This window comes from Solanum lycopersicum, chromosome 8, assembly GCF_036512215.1.
Source record: "Solanum lycopersicum chromosome 8, SLM_r2.1".
Lineage (NCBI taxonomy): Eukaryota > Viridiplantae > Streptophyta > Magnoliopsida > Solanales > Solanaceae > Solanum > Solanum lycopersicum.
This window is the reverse complement of record NC_090807.1, coordinates 33,465,201-33,476,125: the sequence shown is the minus strand read 5'-3', so window position 1 is coordinate 33,476,125 and position 10,925 is coordinate 33,465,201.

Genomic DNA, 10,925 nt, shown 5'->3' with positions numbered 1-10,925 from the left:
GGCGAAGACCTTTGTCTCTTCACACTTTAAGTGATACTATGAGTGAAGGATTGGTTGAAAGGGTAAAGATAGACCCTAAAACAAATATTGTTCAAGCTACTGATAAGTTGTCAGATTTGGATCCAACTTAGTCTGAAATGGATTTCAATGTTAACAAATCAACAGATCTCAACGAAATTTGATTATGATGAGTCAATTGGATTTTAGTCCAGGATCCCTCGTTAGAAAACATATTCAAAAAGAATTTTATCATAAAAAATGGAACCAGTTTAAAACTTGATTTTTTGAGACTCAAGATGATTTAAATAATATTTCTCAAGAGTTTTATGAAATTTGTGTTTTACATAATAAAATTATTTATATTGTTCCATAGTTTATAACTACTTATTTACTTTTATATATCAAAGTTATAGAAAGAACTTTTAAAGAAAGTGACGGCACTATTACTAAATCCATCTATCCTCCTCAAGCTCCTTTTAATTTGCCAAATAATAGTGGGTTAACTTTTTCAGCTTTTCAAAAGTTTATTCAAACAGATGTTGCCCAGATTACTATTCATGAGATTAATAATCTTATTTCTCAAAATAATTATTTGAGTTTATATGTTAAAGTTCTTGGAGAACATATTAGTTCTTTAGATAAAAAATTAGATGAATTAATTATTTTGGAAAAGGAATTTCAAAAAGGTCCAAAAGAAGATAAAGCTTCTACTTCAAAAATTTCTTTGAGTGTTCCTACTCATATTCAGCGTCTTATTGATACTGCTGATTTTAAAGTTAAATCTTTTAATGATTTGCAAAATCTTATTGATAAAATATTGCTTGGTTTAAGTTCAAAACCTATTACAAATGATTTTCCTGAATCAAATATTGCTAAGATTGAAAATCAACTCCTTGGTATTCAAGATCCAAATCAGGATGTTTCGGAGGTAAATGCTCGAAGGTTCAAAACCGGTTATCATAACAAGCAAAGAATTATAGGCAAAGGGGCTTATGCAACTCTCCCTTCAATGATGACTTATTATTATCCTCGTCCTACTCCTCAGGATGTGCTAGTTGAAGAAAGAGATTGAAACCAAACTAACACATCTTACAATGGTAATGAGGTATATGAATGGAATTTGGATGCCTTGACTGAAAGATAGGTTTCCATTATAGTACATTGAATGTTGATGTACTCATCAATTTGTCGTCATACGAATCAGAATACTGATCATGCTATATGTAAAATGATTATAGCAGGATTTACAGGTCAACTCAGAGGACGGTGGGATAATTTCTTATCATCTGAAGAAAAGTATGCAATAAGAAATGCATACAAAGAAAAAGTTAAAAGAAAACTAGTTACTGGTGAAGATGGAAAACCAGTAGAAAAGATTACAACTCATAAAGTTGAAGATGCTGTTTATACTCTTGTTCTTACTATATTAGGACATTTTAATGGAAGATTTTCCAATCAAAATGAGACAATTCAAACTTTATTAAATGGACTCAAATGTAACCATTTGGGAAATTTTCGATGGTATAAGGACACTTTCATGAGTAGAGTTATGGATCTACCTGAAAGTAAATCGAGTTATTGGAAAAATCGATTTATTGATGGTCTTCCTTCATTATTTTCTGAAAGGGTTAAGAAAGTTTTGAGAGGAGATCAACCAGAAATCCCTTATGATAGATTAACTTATGGAAACTTAATAGGGATTTGTACTCAAGAAGGATTAAATCTTTGTAATGAGCTTAAGTTGGCTCAGCAGATAAAAAGAACTCAAATGTCTGAAAAGTCTCAATTGGGAGATTTTTGTACACAGTTTGGAATAGAAGTACCATCTAGTTCTAAACCAAAGACAGGTCAAACTGAAGAAAGACACCATAAAAGACGTCATCGTTCAAAATGATACAAAGAAAAGAAAGAAGAAAAGAAAGCTCATAGAAAGGCAACAAGGTTTGCCAGAAATTTCACTATAAGAGATTTGAAAAATATTAAATGTTATAAGTGTGGACGTTTTGGTGATCTTGCAACAAATTGTAAGGCCGATAAGTTTAAAGCTTTGTAGTTGGATGAACCGACTCAACATAAACTCTATGAGTTATTATATGAATCAGATTCAAATTCAAATTCTTCTTGTGATTCTTCAGATTATAGTACTGATGGTCATGTTGATAATGGTAAGCAAAAATGTGTTAATTGTCCAGGTGATAATTGTACTTGCGGACAAGATGATTTTTATAAATTGCAATCTGAGATGGAAGATTCTTATTTAGATAAATTACATCAAAGTTTTGAAGAATTAACTTTTAAAATGATTTCTTGTGAAAATATTATTGAACTCTTAAAAGATGTTTCTGATGAAAATCTTAGAAATAAGATTTTAGAAATGGCTTCTTCAAAAAGCATCTTCTTCAAAAAACTTTGAAAAAATAAAGAAGAATGAGGTTGAAGATTTCAATCACAATTCTTACAATTATACTCCTTATTCTTTACAAGAAGTATTTTCAAGACTTGAAAAGAAAGGGCAATATATTGTAAAAATCAAAGATACGTGTCTGGATGATTTAAAATTTGAGGTTGAAAACCTTAAGAAAGAGATTAAATCTTTAAAACAAAATCAGTTGATTAATAAGCATCGAATTTCTCAATTAGAAAATGAAAAGGATATTTCTGATTTTGATAAAGGCAAGATTGTTATAGATGAAGAGATTGATACATCTCTTAGTCCTAAATTTCTGGGAATGATGCAAATTGTTACTGCTCATCATTGATATATAAATTGCACCATTCTGATTAATAATGATTTTAAAATTACAAGTATTGCTATGATTGATAGTGACGCTGATGTTAGTTGTATTCAGGAAGGATTAATTCCTTCAAGATTTTTTTAAAAAAACCACTCACATTGTTAAATCTGCATCTAATCATGCTTTAGACATAAAATATAAATTGTCTAATATTTTTATTTCTCACTTTTTCTTTCTGGTTAAAAATCAATTATATCCGCCAATTATACTTGGTACTCCTTTTATTAACGCTATATATCCCTTTTTTTTAATTTAAATACAAAAGGATTTACAACAACTTATAATGGTAATACCATTAATTTTGAATTCATAACTGAACCAGTTACTAGAGATATTAACTCTTTAATTCATTTGAAACAAAAACATATTGATTCTTTACAAATGAAAATTTATAGTCTGAATATTTCAGAGTCTTTACAATCTCCGAAAGTACAAGAAAAAATTAAATTGATTTATGTAAAAATGACAGCTGATATTTGTGCAGAACATCCAAATGCTTTTTGGGACAGGAAAAAGCATATTGTAACCTTGTCGTATGAAGATTCTTTTTCTGAATCAGATATTCCTATGAAATCTCGCCCTTGTCAGATGAATGCTGAATTAGTTGATTTCTATAAAAAGGAAATTGATAGTTTATTACACAAGGGACTTATAAAACCCTCTAAATCTCCGTGGTCTTGTAATGCTTTTTATGTTAATAACGCTTCAGAACAAGAAAGAGTTGTTCCCAGGTTAGTAATAAATTATAAACCTTTGAACAAAGCTTTAAAATGGATTAGATATCCTATTACAAATAAAAAAAGATCTTCTTTCACGATTATATGATGCTAATATATTTTCTAATTTTAATTTAAAATCAGGTTATTGGCAAATTCAGATTTTTAAGGATCATACTTATAGAACTGCGTTTAATGTTCCATTTGGTCAATACGAATGGAACGTTATGCCATTTGGTTTAAAGAATGCTCCTTCAGAATTTCAGAAAATTATGTATGATATTTTTAATCCTTATATGGATTTTATAATTGTTTATATAGATGATATTCTTGTTTATTCTAAAATATTAGAATCTCATATTAAACATCTTGATATTTTCAAAAATATTGTTATAAAATGGTTTAGTTGTATCTAAAACCAAAATGAGTCTTTTTCAGACTGATGTGAGATTTTTGGGTCACCAAATTTGTCAAGGGAAAATAACTCCTATTCAGCGATCCATTGATTTTGCATCAAAATTTCCTGATGAAATTACTGATAAAACTATGTTGCAAAGTTTTTTGGGAAGTTTAAATTATATTTCTCCATTTTATAAAAATTTATCTAAAGATCCTGCTCCTTTAACTGACAGGTTAAAGAAAGGGAAAATGTTACCTTGGAGTAATGATCTTACTGAATTAGTTAAATCTATAAAGCAAAGAGTTAAATATTTTCCATGTCTTACATTAGCAAATCTAAATTGGATTAAAATTGTGGAGACAGATGCTTCTAATATTGGTTATGGTGGAATTTTAAAGCAGATTAATCCCCATGATAAAATTGAATATCTTATTAGATTTCATTCAGGTAAATGGTCTGAATTTCAGTGCAAATATGCGATTTTTGCTCATGAAATGTTATGTATTGTTAAATGTCTTTTAAAATTTCAGGATGATTTATATAATCAAAAATTTATTATTACAACTGATGCTCAATCAGTTAAATATATTTTTGATAAAGATCTTAAACATGACATTTAAAAATTAATGTTTGCTAGGTGGCAAGCACAATTAGCTCCATTCGACTTCGAAATTCTATATAAAAAGGGAACTGGTAATTCACTTCCTGACTTTTTATCAAGAGAATTTTTGTCTTCCTAAATTATTTGTTAAGCATGTCTACTTATCAATATTTTCTTGGTTATAAAACTCTTATAACAATTTTGAGAGTTTTACCTTTAAATGAAGATTTAAAAGAAAAAATTATTGATATAATTATCGATGATTTGGTTTTAGACTTTTTTATACAAGGGACGCCATTTTCTGACCTTTCCCTTGCAGATAATGACTGGGAACTGGATATTTCTGGATATTTTTCGGATTTATACTAATCTTTGTTCCAATTTCGCAGCATGGGAGGTACTGACCCTCCACCATGGTCACAAGTGCGTGTGTCATGGAGGAAGAAACCGCGGAAGAGGAAGATCATCCTCTTCTTCACAACAAAAAAGGTCGTCATACGACTCTTTCTTTCCTGTTATACAGTTAGGAAGTAAAACTCTAATTAATTCAAAGATTGGCGAAGCTTCTTCATCAGCTTCATCTTCTACAAATCTTAGGATATTGCTAAAGATAGTTCATTATATGAACAAATTCAGGCATATTTACAGAAAAAAGAGCAAGGTAATACCTATGCCTCTTTAAATAACTGAACCCTGGAGATGAATATAAGACTCGAACTTATTATGAGTCTATTCTAAGTCATACCGTAAGTGCAGAATTTCAGCATTTCGTCTCCAGTTATGATAAGAATGTTTATAACTTCTCTAAAATCACTATTAAGCAAATTATATCTGCAGAAGATTGGGGAATCTCCACGATGCAGGAGAGACAGGTTTCTGTTAATAAAATAAACATGCATTTTACTTACTGAGATTATATCCAGGATTTTCATAAAATATTTTATTATAATAATGATAAACTTAAACACACATGGTTTTTAAAGGTTTGTGCTCAAGTTTTTACAAAAAATTTACCCAGTTGGTTTATAAACTGGCGGTCTATTCATGGCCCAACGATAAAGATTTTACCTTATAACTTCAATACTTTATATAAACAATGGGTAAAAGTTTCTCCATTTTTAACTGATTTATTTTTATAAGATCATATCTCAAATATTGAAAAAATAGATCAGATGTATTTCTTTATTGAATTTTCTATCCAATGGATCCATAAATGGATTCCAGAAGTGGGTTATACCCCAAATGAAAACACTACTTGTTTATATCAGAAATATTTTACCAATTTTTTGGAAAAATTAAATAGACAAGACCCAGCAACTGGACAATTATATTTACAAGAGTTATTGGATCAAATTACCAATACCATTAAGGCATATCAGATTTCTCCTCAAAAAGGCATTTCTACTGGGAGTTCAATCAAGCGTATTGCTCGAAGAATTTCCATCCAAGATGGAAACAAAGAAGAGATGATAAATGATTATTTGGAAGAAATTAAAAAGATTTTGTTAGAAAATATTTCTGAATTTGATAAGTCAGACACTTCAATCAAAAGTGGACAAAGTGATATTGTTGATGCATAGTCTGTTGACCGAGACATTGAATTGAGAGAAAGCCAGTTGCAGACGGTGGAAGACTTTATCGCATCAATTAAAGAACAAGATAATACAATAATGAAGACTTTGAAAGGAAAGGATAAGATTTGATTCTTCCTTATCAAAAGCATTATATTACTATTTAAGAGTACTGTGTAAAACATTATTTAGGGCCCACATAAGGGATCCATTTTAATTTTTATTTCCTATATAAGAAGCCTCATTCGGAGAGCTAAGTGTGCAAGTTTTGAGTTTTATTTTTCCTCTTGAGTTTTCTCTTTCCCTTTTGTAAAATATTCTAAGTGTGCAATAATAAAAAAGAAGTTTGCTTTAAGATTTATCATCAAGGGATTTCTCTTTTAAGTATTTAATTTTTTTTATTTTCTTTTATTGTTGCCACCTCCATGGCCGACTAAGATAATTTTCATATCTATGCTACCTGCATAATTTCTGTATGATGTTCTTATTTAATATCTAGATCTAGTCAAGTTATAATCTAGTCAAGTATGATGTTCTTATTTTTCCTCTTGAGTTTTCTCTTTCCCTTTTGTAAAATATTCTAAGTGTGCAATAATAAAAAAGAAGTTTGCTTTAAGATTTATCATCAAGGGATTTCTCTTTTAAGTATTTAATTTTTTTTATTTTCTTTTATTGTTGCCACCTCCATGGCCGGCTAAGATAATTTTCATATCTATGCTACCTGCATAATTTCTGTATGATGTTTTTATTTAATATCTAGATCTAGTCAAGTTATAATGAATTCTTATTATAGTTCTGAAATCTTTTATCACAAGTTTTGACTTGGTTTCAAGATGATGGTACAGTCTGATAATACACTATTAATGATAACGAGCATGTGTTATTGTAAGTCCCCTTTAAATGTTGAAGAAAGGGGCAGCCTGAAACCCATGTTAGAACTGCTATACATTACCATGTATATTGTTTCGACAAGCCCCATGCTTGAGTAAAAGTTTATCATACAGCCGAAACTTAGGATAAAATTTTTTATAAACTACAATACGTTACAAGTATAACTTGGTGTACAAAAGCTAGATCTAGATGGCCGAGTGGACTATCGCCAACCTTGTAGATCCTGTTATGGTATTATGGACCGAGCGGACTACCGCCATCCTTGTAGATCCTTTGAGTCCATTTAATAAAGTTTGAATTGTGTCATTTTGATTGGAAAATCTTCCATTAAAATGTTCTAATATAGTAAGAACAAGAGTATAACAGCATCTTCAACTTCATGAGTTGTAATCTTTTCTACTGGTTTTCCATCTTCACCAGTAACTAGTTCTCTTTCAACTTCTTCTTTGTATGCATTTGTTATTGCATACTTTTCTTCAGATGGTAAGAAATTATCCCACCATCCTCTGAGTTGACCTGTAAATCCTGCTATAATCATTTTACATATATCATGATCAGTATTCTGATTCGTATGACGACAAATTGACGAGTACATCAACATTCAATGTACTATAATGGAAACCTATATTTCAGTCAAGGCATCCAAATTCCATTGATATACCTCATTACCACTATAAGATGTGTTAGTTTGGTTCCAATCTCTTTCTTCAACTAGCACATCTTGGGGAGTAGGACGAGGATAATAATAAGTCATCACTTGAAGGGAGAGTTGCATAACCCCCTTTTCCTATAATTCTTTGCTTGTTATGATAACCGATTTTGAACCTTCGAGCATTTACTTCCGAAACATCCTGATTTGGATCTTTAATACCTAGGAGTTGATTTTCAATGTTAGCAATTTTTGATTTAGGAAAATCATTTGTAATAGGTTTTGAACTTAAATCAGACATTTTTTTATCAATAAGATTTTCCAAATCATTAAAAAATTTAACTCTAAAATTAGCAGTATCAATAGGATGCTGAATATGAGTAGGAACACTCAAAGAAATTTTTGAAGTAGAAGCTTTATCTTCTTTTGGACCTTTTTGAAATTCCTTTACCAAAAAATTAATTCATCTAATTTTTTATCTAAAGAACTAATATGTTATCCAAGAAATTTAACATATAAACTCAAATAATTATTTTTATAAATAAGATTATTAATCTCATGAATAGTAATCTGAGCAACATCTCTTTGAATAAACTTTTGGAAAGCTGAAAAAGTTAACCAGTATTATTTGGCAAAATAAAAGGAGCTTGAGGAGGATAGATGGCTTTAGTAATAGTTCCATCACTTTCTTTAAAAGTTCTTTCTATAACTTTGATATATAAAGGATAAACCATGGAACAATATAAATAATTTTATTATGTAAAGCACAAATTTCATAAAACTCTTGAGAAATATTATTTAAATCATCTTGACTATAAGTCTAATAAAACCAAGTTCTAAACTGGTTCCATTTTTTATGATAAAATTCTATGTTTTCTAACGAGGGATCTTGGACTAAAATCAAATGGTTGACTCATCATAATCAAATTTCGTTGAGATCTGTTGATTTATCAACATTGAAATCCATTTCAGATTGAGTTGGATCCAAATATGACAACTTATCAGTTGCTTGAACAATATTTGTTTTAGGGTCTATCTTTACCCTTTCAACCAATCCTTCACTCATAGTATCACTTAAAGTGTGAAGAGACAAAGGTTTTTGCCTTGCTGATCCATAACTAGGACGTTTATGGCTTATAAAAGATATATGCTGAATTTCAGGTAACCTTCTATAACCAGAGAAAGATCTCCTATTATAAACAGGAGAATTATAAACATGAGAATTATCTCAATGCAGACCTTACCATCTTGATTTTGAGTAATATGAGAATAGTCAATATTAGTGACTTCTTTAGCAACCTGTCTTTGAGACACAACATCATTTAAAATTCATATTTCAGGAAAATTAATTTCAACCCATTTAATAGGTCTTCTGGTAGTAATCTTAGATTTAGTAAAGTTAGTTTCAACTAGAATTGTTTCATTAGACAAATCATATCATTTACACAAAGGGTTTAAAGTAGTTAGCAACTTATAATAAATCCTATAAGATAAGCAAATAAGCTCAAATCCAACAGCATAATTATAACCATGAGTCTTAACATTTAATGTTAATGCATCAAGAATATTTCTATCAGATAAAGATAATTGCAAATTGGGTTGCGTATTGAAATAAACTGGTCTATAAGCAACAATAGATTCAATCGAACCCATAAGAGATTGTCGGAAATTTAAATTTCTAGCATCTCGAAGAGCTGCTAAAAATGCTTCAGGAAACCCTTTAAGAGTTAACGGTTTAAAAGCAATCTGCACCATACCGATATGCATCCAGTTATATCTAGATTTATAAGTATCAATATCTCTTTTGTTCAATAGTTGAACAACCTGTTCATCCGAATTAAGAGCCAAAGATTGCTCAGTAGTTTTAACCACCTGCTTAGTAGACAATTTATGAAACCAATCATAATCATAAATTAATCTTGTATCCACTTTAGGGATAGTCCATTTGTTTAACAAATCAAGGTTTTGAGGTATATATACCTCTTCCAATCTAGTACCTTTAATATTATTTTCACTAAAATTCATATATTTGATAAAATTTTCATATCTATGCTTCGCTTTCATTAAATCTGGTACATGTTCCTATAGAATATCTGGCTCTTATACCATAACAGGATAACAAGGCTGGCGGTAGTCCGATCGGCCATCTAGATCTAGCTTTTGTACACCAAGTTATACTTGAAGCGTATTGTAGTTTATAAGAAATTTTATCCTAAGTTTCGGCTGTATGATAAACTTTTACTCAAGCATGGGGCCTGTCGTAATAATATACATGGTATTGTATAGCAATTCTAACATGGGTTTCAGGCTGCCCCTTTTTTCAACATTTAACGGGGACTTACAATAACACATGCTCGCTATCATTAACAGTGTATTATCAGACTGTACCATCATCTCGAAACCAAGTCATAACTTGTGATAAAAAATTTCAGAACTATAATAAGAATTCATTATAACTTGACTAGATCTAGATATTAAATAAGAACATCATACATAAATTATGCAGCTAGCATAGATATGAAAATTATCTTAGCCAGCCATGGAGGCGGCAACAATAAAAGAAATTAAAAAAAATTTAAATACTTAAAAGATAAATACCTTGATGATAAATCTTAGAGCAAACTTCTTCTTTATTATTGCACACTTAGAATATTTTACAAAAAGGAGAGAGCAAACTCAAGAGGAAAAATAAAACTCAAAACTTGCACACTTAGCCCTCCGAATGAAGCTTCTTATATAGGAAATAAAAAGTAAAATGGATCCCCTATGTGGGCCCTAAATAGTGTTTTAAACAGTACTCTTAAAAAGTAATATATTGTTTTTGATAAGGAAGAATCAGATCTTATCCTTTCCTTTCAAAGTCTTCATTATTGTAATATCTTGTTCTTTAATTGATGCGAGAAAGTCTTCTACCTTCTGCAACTGGCTTTCTGTCAATTTAATGTCTTGGTCAACAGACTGTGCATCTTGAATGGAAGTTCCAAATAATAATTTATCATCTCTTCTTTTTTTCCATCTTGAATGGAAATTCTTCGAGCAATACGCTTGATTGAACTCCCAGTAGAAATGCCTTTTTGAGGAGAGTTCTGATATGCCTTAATGATATTGGTAATTTGATCCAATAACTCTTGTCCATATAATTGTCTAGTTGCTGGGTCTTGTCTATTTAATTTTCCCCAAAAATTGGTAAAATATTTGCAATATAAACAAGGAATGTTTTCGTTTGGGGTATAACCCACTTCTGGAATCAATTTATGGATGCATGGAATAGAAAACTCAATAAAGAAATACATCTGATTTAT